We start from the raw sequence: 15400 nt of genomic DNA, 5'->3' as shown, positions 1-15400 counted from the left end.
TAATGCCGTGGACTGCAGCACACCAAAATTGCCTGTTCTTCACCATCTCCCGGAGTTCACTCAAACTCATGTCTGTTGAGTCAGTGATGCCATCCAACTATCTCATCCTCTGTCACTCCCTTCTCTGGTTTTCAATCTTTCCCAGCATCAGGGTCTTTTCCAATGAGTTGGCTCTTCACATCAGGTGGCCAAAATATTGGAGCTTCAGCTTCAGCATCAGTCCTTCCAATGAATATTCAGGACTGATTTCCTTTACAATTGACTGGTTTGATCTCCCTACTGTCCAAGGGTCTCTCAAGAGTCTTCAGCACCACAGTTCAAAAGCACCAATTCTTCGATGCTCAGTCTTCTTTACGGTCCAGTTCTCACATCTGTACATGACTACTGGAAAAACCATAGCCTTAACTATACGGACCTTTGTCGGCAAGGTGATGTCTCTGCTTTTTAACACGGTGTCTAGGTTTGTCATAGCATTTCTTCCAAGGAGCAAGCATCTTTTCATTTCATGACTGCAGTCACCATCTGTAGTGATTTTGAAGCCCAGAAAAATAAAGTCTGTCACTGTTTCCAATTTTTTCCCCCATCCATTTGCCATGAAGTGATGGAACCATATGCCATGATCTTCATTTTTTGAATGTTGAGTTTTAAACCAGCTTTTTCCACTCTCCTCTTTCACCTTCATCAAAAGGCTCTTTAGTTCCCCTTTAATGGGTCATAGGAGATCCTCAGACCATTGCCTCTCCTTTTGTTTACATTTTCCATAGTAAAAAGTTTAACAATATATGCTCAAATCCAAGTATCTCTCACTAACTCTAAGGCAACATCCTTGATCTCAGTCACCATATAATAGCCTCTTAATTGAACTTCCTTCTTCCACCTTTTCCCTTCTTCTGTCCAAACTCAACACAACACTGAGAGATACTATTATAATGGAAATCAGATCATGTGACTTCTCAGCTTGAAACTCTCTGATAGCAATCTATTTTACTCTCAGTAAAAACCGAAATCATTCCTGGGCCCTAAACAATTTGGCCTAGCCTTATTCGGCTGACCTTACCTCGTGCTACTCTCTCCCATGTTTACCTTGCTCCAGCCATACGGAATTCTGTGCTGTTCCTTGAATGCCCAAGCACCCTCTGCCCCCAGGTCTTTCTACTGACTGTCTCCTCTGAATTAAATCTTCTTCTGCCAGGCATTCACAGACATAACTTCCTTCTGCTCTCTGGGTAAATGTCACTTTATCAGTGAATCCTTCCCTTCCTTTCCCTAAACTGTCAAATACGCACTCTCCAAACTCCTTATCTAATGCTCTTCTTTACTATCTTCATAGTGCTTTTTACCATGTAACTAATATTCCATATTTTATTAATACTTATGTTCTTTCACCACAGTGTAAGTTACATTAGGCAGGAATTTGTGTAAGTTTGTACCCTACTTTATCTCCTTATCTGCAGCATCTACAATAATGCATGGCCATAGTAAGCACTTAATAGTACTTGTTAAATTAACTATAGGAAAAGAAATATTCCTCCATGGGCTTAAACTAAGATGACTGTTTTAAGACTGCATATTCATGATGTGTGTGTGTGTGCTCAGTCACGTCCAACTCTTTGCAACTCCATGGATTTAGTCTGCCTAGTTCCTCTGTCCATGGGACTGTCCAAGCAAGAATACTGGGGTGGGTTGCCATTTCTTACTCCAGGGGATCTTCCTGATCCAGGGATTGAACTCAAATCTCCTACATCTCCTGCATTGGCAGGCAGATTCTTTTCCACTCATGCTACCATATATTCATGATAATATATAAAAAAATAGGTTAAATTCCTTTATTAAAAGTCCTCACATAAGCCAAACATATGCCAATTATAATAGACACATAGAATAAAGTGACAAAACCTATGGACTTAATCTTCCCTTGTAAACAACCAGAACACTGGGCAAACTGTTGTCAGACAGTGGACAAGAGGCAGCGTATGACTGTGATCCCTGAGAAAAAGAGGAGCAAATGAAGTTAGTCCTAAAACTGCCACAATTTTCTGCCTAAATGTGATTTCCAGACTGCAGGAGCAGAAAGAGGGAATTCAAACAGCACCTGGATGCCTTGCTAAAGAGCAGAGAGAGAGGATGGGGCTCAGGGAGGCTAGGTTACATGCAGCTAGTGGCTGCCGCATTGGACAGCACAGCCCTAGATTGACGGTGGAAAATGGAAACAAATCCATTGAAACTGGACAGTGGTTGACTCCAGCTGTTAAGATGTTGATTTATATATGTGTTTATCAAATTTTTCTGGATAAGTATGTATTCCTTTTATAGTATTAAAACATCCATTTTAAAATGTATGCATTAAATTCCTAATACCTAATTTGGACTGATAAGCGGTGATTTCACCAGGAAGTTTTTAGAATTAAACTCTAATGGTATAAAAACTGAATTAGCACTTAATCTCTAAAAGTAGTGTTTAATCTCTGGATAGAAATTTCTATGCCAACAGAGTTTAGCAACAGAAATCTTTTTTTAATTAAAGGAGTTCAGTTTTAAGTTTTCACGTTAAAGTGAAATCAGTAGCTTTTTTAATAATATTTTGTTTGTACTGTGATGGATCTCAATAGGATTATTTGTAAGAAATACAAGAAAAGATATTCTATCTCAGAGACATCATGGATTTCTTTGACAACATAAAAATCAATTAAATGTTGAAACTTCCAGTCATTTGTCTAATAGTATATCATAACTAAAAGGGGAAGAATTTGCACTTAGGTTGTGTAAACTTTAACAAATACTTTCATAATCATAGAAAATAAAATTAGTTTAATGGACCTAAATTGAGATGAATAAAATTAATATTAGATTTAATATTAGATGTTTTAGAAAGTTGAGAGAATATACTATAAATTCTTCCAATCTGTCTATGACCTCCTTACATTTCCTTCTTCAAACAAATTTGCTTCAATTTAGCAACAATAAGACCTCTTAATGGGCCCCATTCATGCCTACAATATGCTGTCTGAATAATACATTTGAGACATCAGCATTCTGGTGTTTAGACTGTAGCTTAACTCTGATTTTTAAAAGAATGTTAATGTCCCATTCATTTTATTGTTTCACCCATTGTTTGAAAAGAGAGTGGGAAAAAACCCATTAGCTCTTCTGAAATGTCAGCAAACGTGGGTAACTAAATGATTAGAGCTGTCAATTCATAGCACATCACATGTCTTTAATTCAGTAATCTGTGTATATGTGGGCATGGTTGCCAGCCTGAGTTCAAACTCTACAGATGCAAGTCTAAGTTCTACCCAGCACATCCCTCACTACTAAAAGTTTTGCTACATTAAAAAAATCTAACCATGCTAAAGACAAAGCTTGGGTGTATTAAATGGTATTTGTGTGGCTAAATTTTAAAATAGCACTTTGAGATGCGACAAAAGACCATTTTAATGCAAATTATTTTTTTCCCAAACCATAACCTGAACTGTTTTTGAAATGCTGGTTGTCCCTGAGTAGCTCACAATTTCAATAGGAAACAAGATATTCACAAACACACATCTAGAGTGAAATTCTGAGGTAATTAGTGATGTTATAGTACTATAATCTATGTGGTGTAAATTCTAAAATTAAGGCCTGATGTTATGTGCTTCCTTGACATCTGATGAAATCAGGAGGGTCTCAAATAGCCTATAACTCTAAGTTCTCTTTGCCAGTCTGCTCCCAGGTCATGTAGCCAAACAACCCTCCTCACAAGGGACCAGATGCACTTCTTGCTTATCCCTGAGTAACAAGTTTCAGTTCCCTGCCAGTCTGCAAAATTATTCGAACAAGCCAGCCACATCCTCCAATGGAAACCAGGGATGATCTCATTCTTTTGACACTGAAGGCCTGCCTCCCACAGCCTCTGGTTGTTCACTCTGTTCCCACGTGGTCCTGCATCGCGCGATGTCCTGCACCCCTGGCTGTGAGCATATGTGGCTAATAAACTGCTGCCAGTCTCATGTGTCCTGTCCCGTGTACAGGGTCGTGTGTTCAGCCGTTCCCACAACCCCAGGACAGCACTCTCTCCTTTGTCAACAACATGAACAGGAAGGGATTAGAACAGGCTATGTACCTCAGTGCTGTAAAAAGACCCAATTTTAGAAAAAGATCCTTACAATGGCTGTCTAAAAGGGTTCTGCGAAGTAGGTTGTACTGGATGGAGAATGGTGTTGACAATTTGGTTTTGCATGTGGCTTTGGTCTCATTTCTGCAATTCTCTGCTGAAGGAGCATGCAGCCAAGAAACCACAGCCAAAGAGCAAACAAAATACTGATTTTATTAACTGGACAAGGACCTCAAAGTGGGTTACAAGTAAAAGCTGGATCACAGAAAATCATTTATAGTAGGAAGCTCAAAGTCAGCCCTCTTACTTCCAATGCCCTCTCCCTTGACTTCTATGTCCTCTCCAAATAGCTGCTTGGTCATGGATGACTGCTGCATCAGGTCTATCCAGCTGCAGGTAGAAGAGGGAGGGTTGTGGTGGCCAGGCCAGCTGAGACAGACCGTGTCTAGTTTGTCCAATTCCTGGAGACAGGAAGTACAAGAGAGGGCAGGGGCAGGCACCACCCCCGAGCGTGCACCTTTAATCCAGTGACCCCGCCCTCTAGTAAAACTGTCCCAGTCAAGGTCCTGTTCTGACAGTCTGCTGAGCAAGTCTGTTCTCCAGGGCAATGAAAGCAGGTGGAGAGAGGGGTGCCAGAAATGCACCAACAGTTTCCTTGTAACCCACAAATAAAGGTGAAAATAAATTCCTTCTCCCCAAGAGAAGAGAAAGTGGTCCACATAAGTATAATTACATCCACAAAACAGAGTAAAGCAGAAATTAAGATGGTTTGTGGTAAAAGAATACACTATTTGGACCAGAGGGTCAAAACTGTGGGGCTGTGAGACACACGGGGCCAGTGCTAAGACGAAGATTCATGCCTCCTGAGAGTGAGAAGTCCAAAGCTAAGAGACAGCTGAAATAACACCCAAGGAAAAAGATATGGTTTGATTAAAATGGAAAACCTTCCTTGTTCAATCAAAGACAAAGGTCTCTCTGGAAAATAAACAAAAACACTAATTCAAAAAGATACATGCACCCCAATGTTCACAGCAGCATTATTTACAACAGCCAAAATATGTAAGCAATCTAAGTGTCCATCAACAGATGGATAACGTAGCTATACACACACCCCTCAACCATAAAAGAATGAAATTTTGCCGTTTGCAGTAACATGGATGAACTTGGAGGGTATTATGCTTAGTGAAATAAGGCAGACAGAGAAAAACAAATACTGTATGTTGTCACTTAAACATGTAATCTGAAAAATAAACTAGTGAGTATAACAACAAACAAAATCAGACTCATAGCTCTAGAGAACTAACTAGTGATTACCACTGGGGAGAGGGAAGTGGGGGGGGGGGAAGATAGCGGTAGGAGGTTAAGAGGTACAAACTGCTATGTATAAAATAAGTTAACTACAAGGGTATATTATACAACACAGGGAATATAACCAATGTTTTATAACAGCTATAAATCAAATACAACCTTTAAAAATTGTGAATCACTATGTTGTACACCTAAAACTTATATAATATTTTATATCAACTATACCTCCAAAAATATGAAGGTCTTGGATACTCCAAGAGTCCAGCCTCTGGTACCCATAACTAGGAAAATTACAGAAGCAGGGAGAAACCAGTGGACTGGTAGGGACTACATAAAACTTATGGATTTTTTGTCTACTTATTCAAGAGCATCTACTTAGACTCTGCCAGATGCCAAGCACTGTGCCTGGGAGTAGGTGCACAGAGGGGAAGATGAGACAGTTTCAACTCTGGAGGCATTTATATCCTGATGGTAATGCTAATAGATAACTAGTGTCTGAGCACCAACCACGTGGCAGGCAGTATATTACAGATGGTCTAATTTTAGTGTCACAAAAACACTATGAGGAAAGCAGGCAGGGCCGGTATTACCACTTTACTATGAGGAAATTAATGTTCAGAAAGATAAAACTTACTCAAAGTCATGTTGCTAAGAGATGGTTCAATTCCAGGACACAGTATGTGACCACTGTGCTATATTCCTTCAAATACTGAATGAGAGGAAGGAGAATATTAAAAATAGGAAGCAGAATTTCAGTCCCATTTATATTCAGTTCAGAAAAAAAAGAGTGCAATGGATCTAAGTTAAAAAGTATAAAAAATTCTTAGAGAAGGTTAAAATAAAAAGTTTAAAGAGTAGTCACCATAAGAGAAAAGAAAATCACAAGTCTCACATTACTATATATGAATAGAAAATGATAGGACGAAAATAAAGTTTGGGATATAACCCCATGAAGTATATCCAAGATAAAATTACATAGCTTCTATATATTTTATTTTATGTAACCTCAACCATTCACTAGGGAAATAACATACTTAGAATCATTCTCTTTTCCCATAAGGGAGACTTTCTGTTCTCATCCAATCTAATTAACTCATATTCCAGTTAAAATAAACGTCTAAAGGTAATTATTTGGTCCTGTCTTCTGTACTATTCTGGCCTGTCTGTAGAGAGAGAAATATGAGTTTGGAGCAGATTACCTTGTGTATGAGCTTCTCAGCCCAATATTCTCACACAGATAAAATATGGCTTAAATAGAGGATTAATAGCAGGCTCAACAAACAAGCAGAGCCTAAAATATAAACAAAAAGCAAAAGTTAAGGCAAGGCTGCTGCCAAAGAACATGCTGAGACAAACTGTACTTAACACACAGGGACCTGCCTCATCCTGTGAAACTAACCCCAAGAGGCTTAGGTTAGGACACCACTATGGCCCAACTGATGCACTTAATAAAGGGAAGTTCAGCAAAGTTCTTTCATGTATAAATATTCCTTTAACCTTGTGGCAGCATGTAGGGTAGGTGTTAGTATCTGAGTGTACAAACAAAGGCACAGAGGCTCAGAAAAGTCACTCTTGACCAATCTTGGTTTCCAACAAGGAAGCCCAGGCCCTTGTTCGTTGTGGTAATTCATTTCCTTCAACAATGGCTCAAAAGTCTTCCCTGCAGTCCTCATGGGGTTGAGTAGCCATTATCCAAATATTAAGTAAAGACTGTGATATTTCCCACATCTATTCTCTACCTGGCAAAAAATTGCCAAAATGCCAGACTTCTTTGCAATGCTGCCTACTTTCTCTCAAAATACAGTAAAATTTCTTTTCCTGAATCTTACAACCCATTATTAAAGCCTCAGAGGTTGGCAGAGGAAGGAAAGAAAGGAGGGAAGGAAGAAAGAAAAGAAGAAACAGAAAGCTTAAATCAGATAAATAGGTAAATAGTTTGCTCCCAGGATTACTATAAGAGGATAAAAACACGGTTAAGTTTCCAAATTCCTGCAAATCTTATAAATACTGAAATAATTAAATACAGCTTGAAGCACATAATACCATTATAGTTACATAAGGGGAAAAGGATATGTTAGAATAATAGTTTAAGAGTGATGACTTGTGAAATGGTCATTTGCCATACCAACTTTTTTTCCCCCCATACCACTTTGAAAGGAATGATACAGGTCTAGGAGAAGGGAATAGCAATCCACTCCAGTATTCTTGCCTGGAGAGTATTCTTGGCAGAGGAGCCTGGCAGGTTACAGTCCATGAGGTCACAAAGAGTCGGACATGACTTTGCCTGTGTGTACTGAACTGAAGGAGGTATTTGAGGTAAACTAAACTAACCCTTATTAAGTTAAAAGTGTTTTTAAAGTGACTTTCCTATTTACAACCTCAACTGTGATTTCTTTTTAGGTATAGCCTACCTTCATTTTTTTTTAAATGGAAGCTTTAAGTTAGCCCCTAACTCTTCATTTTTGGTACAGAAGGAAAGTATTTTCTTAATCTGTCATACGTCTATATGATAGACCATCCATCCATATAAAAATGATTACTAATTTTTAGCAGTTCATTGGCATAGTCTAAAATTGTGGCGCCGTCTGAAATTGTGGCGCCACGTAAAGTCATGGGTTTACATGGAGTGGTGGTGATTTGTGATTGTGTGCTTATTCTTGGATTGTTATGGTTTGCTTTACCAACCATGGAACTGAAGCATCAGCTCTAACTGCTGCACACTTGCCAGAATGCACTGTGTATGATGATATTTTACATGCTGATAGTGGAAACGTCCACTTTTCACTCCCCTTCCCCCACCACTGAATGGTTATCGTGATTTCCTTCCCAAGCGCAGCTTCCTGTCTGGGAAGCTTCCACTTCTAAAACACTGGCCAATTTTACTCTTTCCAGTTATTTTTACCTACTCTCATAATACCATAACGACATTAGGAAAACCTTTTTTAGAGTCTTATGTTCAATTTTTACTGCTATGGTTTAAAGGAAGAGGTAGAGAAACTAGATGTAGAGGCAATGTAGTATAATAAAGAGAGACTGATCTGAAACCAAATCCTACCTGTATCACTGTCTAGCTGGGTAACCTTCCACAAGGGGTAAAGATGGGGAAGAGTGGTGGGAAATCATAATTATTGAGCACCCACTTTGTGCCAGGTGCCTTATGCATATCTTATTTAACATAATCCTATAAGATAAAAGCTTTTATCCCTAATCTTTCAGGATCTTTTCTTATTCATTTATTTTTTAAAGATTAATAAGAGGCACATTCAAAATCTAAACCTCAAAGAATTTAAATAACTTGCCCAGAACCATAGGGCTTTAATCACAGAGCTAGGATTTAAACTCAGGTTTACTAACCCTGAAGTTGAATAAATATTCGTTCTTTACCCCAAGGGAAAAGTACAGAGAATAGCAATTTGTATCATCCGAAGAATCAAAGATAGATTTTTTATGGGCAGAAGTTGAAGAATATAAGTTGCTTAGCTTAATAAGTAGTTTTAAACATTGTAAATCAACTATACTTCAGTAAAAAAATTTTTTAATTTAAAGGTGATTTTAATTATCATTTTAAAAATGTCAAGATTCTCTAGGGAATTTGTTGGACAATTATTATCTGTATCCATAAAACACTTGAAAATGAAAGGTAACATACAATTTGTATTATATAACAAAGAATTTTTCTGGGACAAGCTTGCTCATAGGGTGTATTGTTTGCAACATACTTTTCTAGGCGCTGAGAATCTCAAATGAATAGACTAAAATCTCATGGTCCTATGAGAACAGGCCAGAATATACAAGGAGCTCAATATATATTGGATAGCTCAATAATTAGGTACGATGTGGTAATAACGTGCAAGGAAAATGACTGTATCTCTGGAAGTCTTCAAGTAGACAAAGGAAATAGCCTAAAAAAGAAGCTAGACGAAAACAGAAAACCATCAAAATGACAGCTTAGACTAGTGATTTCTAACTTTTTGATAATGGTAACACCCCCAACCATGTTTCATTTCGCATTGTTCCTTCCTTAAGAAGTTCTATGTCGGGGTGTGTGTGTGTGTGGTGTGTGTGTGTGTGTGTGTGTGTGTGTGTGTGTGTGTGTGTGTGTTTGTCTGCGCGTGTGCATGCATGCACGTTCATTCATGTCCAACTCTCTCATGGACTATAGCCTGCTGGGCTTTTCTGTCCATGGAGTTTTCTAGGCAAGAGCACTGGAGTGGGGTGCCATTTCCTGTTCCAGGGGGTCATCTGGACCCAAGGATTGAAACTGCGTCTCTTGCATCTCCTATTGGCAAGCAGATTCTTCATACTGAGTCACCTGTGAAGTTGCCTATATGTCCACAGCTATTCACAAATCTTAGCTACATGATCACTCTACTTAAAACAGTACCAAAATGACCCTCTACTATTTTAGCCACCCAAGACTAGCCTTTCATTCATTCTTTGGTTACACAGTTTCTATATGAATGACCACAGTTGGATTATTTAAAAATGAATCTTGAATCATGAAATTATAGAACCCTCCAAATTTATAAAATATAGTCTTCTTCCTTTAGTCAGGTGAATTACTTAACTATTGATTTCTAACAATGATTTTGAGTAACCCAGGCTGTAATTATTGTAGTTATTTCAAGAAATTTCATAAAATTAAGGTTTTAACTTATACATCTATATGAATAAATCCATACTCATGAATACATCCAGGGTCACTTATATCGGAGTGATCTATATGATTTATACTAGACATCTTCACTTTTTAAGAGACACAACACTTCTTACTTGTTATATAATAAATTGACTTTGAACTTGGGCCGGAGGAAAATTAACAGTCCCTTTCATATCTGGAGAAGGGAAAGGCTATCCACTCCAATATTCTAGCCTGGAGAATTCCATGGACTGTGTAGTCCACAGGGCACAAAGAGTAGGACACAACTGAGCAACTTCACTTTCACTTTCATGCATTGGAGAAGGAAATGGCAACCCACTCCAGTATTCTTGCCTGGAGAATCCCAGGGACGGAGGAGCCTGGTGGGCTGCCGTCTATGGGGTCGCACAGAGTCGGACACGACTGAAGCGACTTAGCAGCAGCAGCAGCAGCAGCAGCAGCAGGAAACCTAGGTTGGGAAGATCCCCTGAAGAAGGAAATGGCAACCCACTCCAGTATTCTTGCCTGGAGAATCCCAAGGACAGAGGAACCTGGCAGGTTACAGTTTATGGGGTTGCATATAGACATGACAAAGCAACTAACACTTTCATATTTTTTTCACTTTACTTATGAGAATAAGTCATCTGCCTGTATTTTGTAATTTAATCCTAATAAAAATGTAAATGAGGCAAAAAAAAACCCTACCTTTAAAACAATAAATAAAATTAGAAATAGCTTTGTTTATTTACCGTATTCTTGAGATCCTCACCTGTATCCCATCACTGAAGAAAGAACTGAGAAGAAGCAGGAGCTTCCTGAGTCTCAGCTTTCCCATCAGGTTATACAACCGTCCCTTCATTATTTTTGGCATTTTCCTATGGTTTGAAAAAAAAGTGTTGACAATTTTCTGCATCTATAACATTTTGGATGAGCAATTTCTATCCTATTGTGTTTCCTCACATATGGTGTTCTAGCTCAAATAGCACTGGTATTTTTATCTTGCACAATTTAAGTATACCACTTTGAATTCTTCTTCGCTGACAAGTATCCAAATTACCTAACACAAATGAGAAGACTCCATGTGTGTTCATTGATTTTCAGACAAAAAATTTCCAACAGAATCACTGCATTTTACAGCTAGAAGGGATTATAGAGACAATCTAATCTATCTCTATTTAGAAGTGAGAATCTACAGCAGAGAGCTTTAAGTGTCTCTGCTAGGTCAGGTTAACTAGTTGGTGGTAGAAAAAACTAATAGCACTTCAGTACTTTTTTCTACATAAAAATGTCAATAGTTATTATAAAAATCCATATTATTTTTCAGTGTCCTGCAGAGGATGTTTCAATAATAAATGATGAGCACATTTTTATAATATTGTATTATCAGTACTGAAATTGAGAATTTGTGACTATGAGTTATATAATATCATTGCTGTTCAGAATTTTTTCCTATATCCATAAATAGATTGTGACTTCCTTGTTGGTTGGCAGAATACCATTTTTTCTTTATATATATATATGTGTGTGTGTGTGTGTGTGTGTGTGTATATATATATATATATATAATTGAAGATAGTTGACTTACAATGTTTCAGGATTACAGCAAGGTGATTCAGTTATATACATACACATATATTACTTTTCACATTATTTTCCATTATAGGTTATTACAAGATATTGACTATAGTTCCCTGTGCTATATAGTAAACCTTTGTTGCTTGTTGCATTTTTTTTAAATTTGAAATCTAGCATTCTATTCATACTAAGTTAAACAAGTGGAATCAAAATGTCATAAATTTTTTAGCTAGGCAAAAATTCATAAGTTTTCTAAACTTCATAAGTTTTCTAAAATATATATAGTATATATAGTTTTCTAAAATATATATATGTATACAAAGGCCTATGCTTGATAAAGTCTTGAGAAAGAACATTAAAAAAAAAGCAAGAAGAGAAGGAGAAACTGGAAAACACAGACTACATGAAATATAAGCACTGAATAGAAATAGAAAAAGTGAAACACACTAGATAAAAGGCACAATTTCTTTTTAAATAATCTTTTTTATATCCCTTAATAAACCTACACATACATGAACCACTTAACAGCTGGAAAGCGACTGACGTAAATACACTTATATTTTAGACTAATACTGTATGGCTCAAAATAGAATTAAACCACTGTCATCCTGTATGAATTCAGGTGAATATGTTGTTTGGAGAGACAGAAAGTTGACAGAACTTTTTTTTTTCCTATCAAGCAATTAAGATTGTCCCTGACGGTGAGGGGATTTACGTGCTTCAAGAGATTGGTGAAGACTGGAATAGAAAGTAGAAGGAATGATGAGAGCTGACTGAGTCTTAAGACATCTGGTAGCATATGCAGATCAAGCTGCTCAATAAAAATAATAGCTAATAATAACTGAGGACTTAGTACATGTTTGGCTCTCCTCTCCATGCTCCTGAGTTAAATCATCTACACTTCGCAAGTCAGTTCCGTCACTCATTTGTGTCCAACTATTTGTGATACCATGGACTGCAGCATGCCAGGCTTCCCTGTCCATCACCAACTCCCAGAGCTTACTCAAACTCGTGTCCATCTAGTCAGTGATGCCATCCAACCATCTCATCCTCTGTTGTCCCCTTCTCCTCCTGCCTGCAATCTTTCCCAGCATCAGGGTCTTTTCAAATGAGTCAGTTCTTCCCATCAGGTGACCAAAGTATTGGAGTTTCAGCTTCAGCATCAGTCCTTCCAATGAATATTCAGGACTGATTTCTTTTAGGACTGACTGACTGATCTCCTTGCAGTCCAAGAGAATCTCAAGAGTCTTCTCCAACACCACAGTTCTAAAGTATGAATTTCTCCTCACTCAGTTTTGTTTATAGTCCAACTCTCACATCCATACATGACCACTGGAAAAACCATAGCTTTGACTAGATGGAACTTTTTGGCAAAATAATGTCTCTGCTTTTTAATATGCTGTCTAGGTTGGTCATAGCTTTTCTTCCAAGGAGTAACCGTCTTTTAATTTCATGGCTGCAGGTACCATCTGCAGTGATTTTGGAGACCCAAGAAAACAAAGTCTGTCACTGTTTCCATTGTTTCCCCATCTATTTCCTGTGAAGTGATGGGACCAGATGCCATGATCTTAGTTTTCTGAACGTTGAGTTTTAAGCCAACTTTTTCACTCTCCTCTTTCACTTTCATCAAGAGGTTCTTTAGTTCTTCTTTGCTTTCTGCTATAAGGGTGGTGTCACCTGCATATCTGAGGTTATTGATATTTCTCCCAGCAATCTTGATTCCAGCTTGTGCTCCATCCAGCCCGGCATTTCGCACGATGTACTCTGCATATAAGTTGAATAAGCAGGGTGACAATATACAGCCTTGACGTACTCCTTTCCCAATTTGGAACCAGTCTGTTGTTCCATGTCCAGTTCTAACTGTTGCTTCTTGACCTGCATACAGATTTCTCAGGAGGCAGGTCAGGTGGTTTGGTATTCCCATCTCTTTAAGAATTTCCCACAGTTTGTTGGAAAATTCTCAAAAAATTTCACAAAACCTTAGGGTTATTCTTTCCCTGTTCTGTGAAGAGACTGAGGCTCAGGGAAGTCAGAACATTTGCTCAACTGAACCAGCTACTCCATAGTGGAATCAGAATTCCAACACTGATGCCCGCCAAGGCCTATGCTGCTAACCACAGTTTGTTAGGATACAACCTAACTTAATAGGTAAGTATGAGGCACTTAATTCGGTGCAGAGCAAATGCTGGGCTCCCAAGCAGGAGTTCACTTACTGTTAATTCCCTGCTTTTGATTTCAATCCACTCTCCTTGTACACATTTACTCATCTTCTCCTTAACTCCCCGAGTACACATACACATAACCATATATTCACACACATTCCTGTCTTTCTATCAACAAGGTCCACACTCAGGTGTCTAGGTAGTGAAAGTGAAAGAAAGTAAAAGTTGCTCAGTCCTGTCCGACTCTTTGCAACCCCATGTACTATACAGTCCATTGAATTCTCCAGGCCATAATAATGGAGTGGGTCAGTTCAGTTCAGTTGCTCAGTCATGTCCGACTCTTTGCAAATCCATGAACTGCAGCACGCTAGGCCTCCCTGTCCATCACCAACTCCTGGAGTTTACCCAAACTCATGTCCATTGAGTCAGTGATGCCATCTAACCATCTCATCCTCTGTCGTCTCCTTCTCCTCCTGCCTTCAACCTTTCCCAACATCAGGGTCTTTTCAAATGAGTCAGCTCTTCGCATCAGGTGGCCAAAATATTGGAGTTTCAGCTTCAACATCAGTTCTTCCAATGAACACCCAGGGCTGATTTCCTTTAGGATGGACTGGTTGGATCTCCTTGCAGTCCAAGGGACTCTCAAGAGTCTTCTCCAACACCACAGTTCAAAAGCATCAATTCTTTGGGGCTCAGCTTTCTTTATAGTCCAACTTTCACATCCATACATGACCACTGGAAAAACCATAGCCTTGACTAGACGGACCTTTGTTGACAAAATGATGTCTCTGCTTTCTAATATACTGTCTAGGTTGGTCATAACTTTCCTTCCAAGGAGTGTCTTTTAATTTCATGGCTGCTGGCACCATCTGCAGTGATTTTGGAGACCCCCAAAAATAAAGTCAGCCACTGTTTCCACTGTTTCCCTATCTATTTGCCATGAAGTGATGGGACCAGATGCCATGATCTTAGTTTTCTGAACATTGAGCTTTAAGCCAACTTTTTCACCTCTTTCACTTTCATCAAGAGGTTCTTTAGTTCTTCTTCACTTTCTGCCATAAGGGTGGTGTCATCTGCATATCTGAAGTTATTGATATTTCTCCCAGCAATCTTGATTCCAGCTTGTGCTTCCTCCAGCCCAGCATTTCACATAATGTACTCTGCATATACGTTAAATAAACAGGGTGACAATAGACAGCCTTGATGTACTCCTTTTCCTATTTGGAACCAATCTGTTGTTCCATGTCGAGTTCTAACTATTGCTTCCTGAGCTGCATACAGGTTTCTCAAGAGGCAGGTCAGGTGGTCTGGTATTCCCATCTCTTTCAGAATTTTCCACAGTTTATTGTGACCCACACAGTCAAAGGCTTTGGCATAGTCAATAAAGCAGAAATAGAAGTTTTTCTGGAACTTTCTTGCTTTTTCAATGATCCAGCTGATGTTGGCAATTTGATATCTGGTTCCTCTGCCTTTTCTAAAACCAGCTTGAACATCTGGAAGTTCATGGTTCACGTATTGCTGAAGCCTGGCTTGGAGAATTTTAGCATTACTTTACTAGCATGTGAGATGAGTGCAATTGTGCAGTAGTTTGAACGTTCTTTGGCATTGCTCAAATGGAGCAATGGA

The 15400-nt window shown here is 38.6% G+C and overlaps 1 long non-coding RNA gene across 1 annotated transcript in view; it reads right to left on the bottom strand.

The window, feature by feature from the left end:
• The window catches only part of LOC145545346 (uncharacterized), a 140032-nt gene that overhangs the window by 123471 nt on the left and 1161 nt on the right, over positions 1–15400 (bottom strand). The window contains exon 2 of the long non-coding RNA XR_014082013.1: positions 10807–10912. This is a non-coding gene — a long non-coding RNA (uncharacterized LOC145545346). The remainder of the gene's footprint in view (positions 1–10806; positions 10913–15400) is intronic.

The sequence above is a fragment of the Giraffa tippelskirchi genome, chromosome 4, assembly GCF_054371585.1.
Source record: "Giraffa tippelskirchi isolate mGirTip1 chromosome 4, T2T-mGirTip1v1.2.pri, whole genome shotgun sequence".
NCBI lineage: Eukaryota > Metazoa > Chordata > Mammalia > Artiodactyla > Giraffidae > Giraffa > Giraffa tippelskirchi.
The sequence above is the reverse complement of the archived record's forward strand: the minus strand, read 5'-3'. Positions and strand labels throughout refer to the sequence as shown.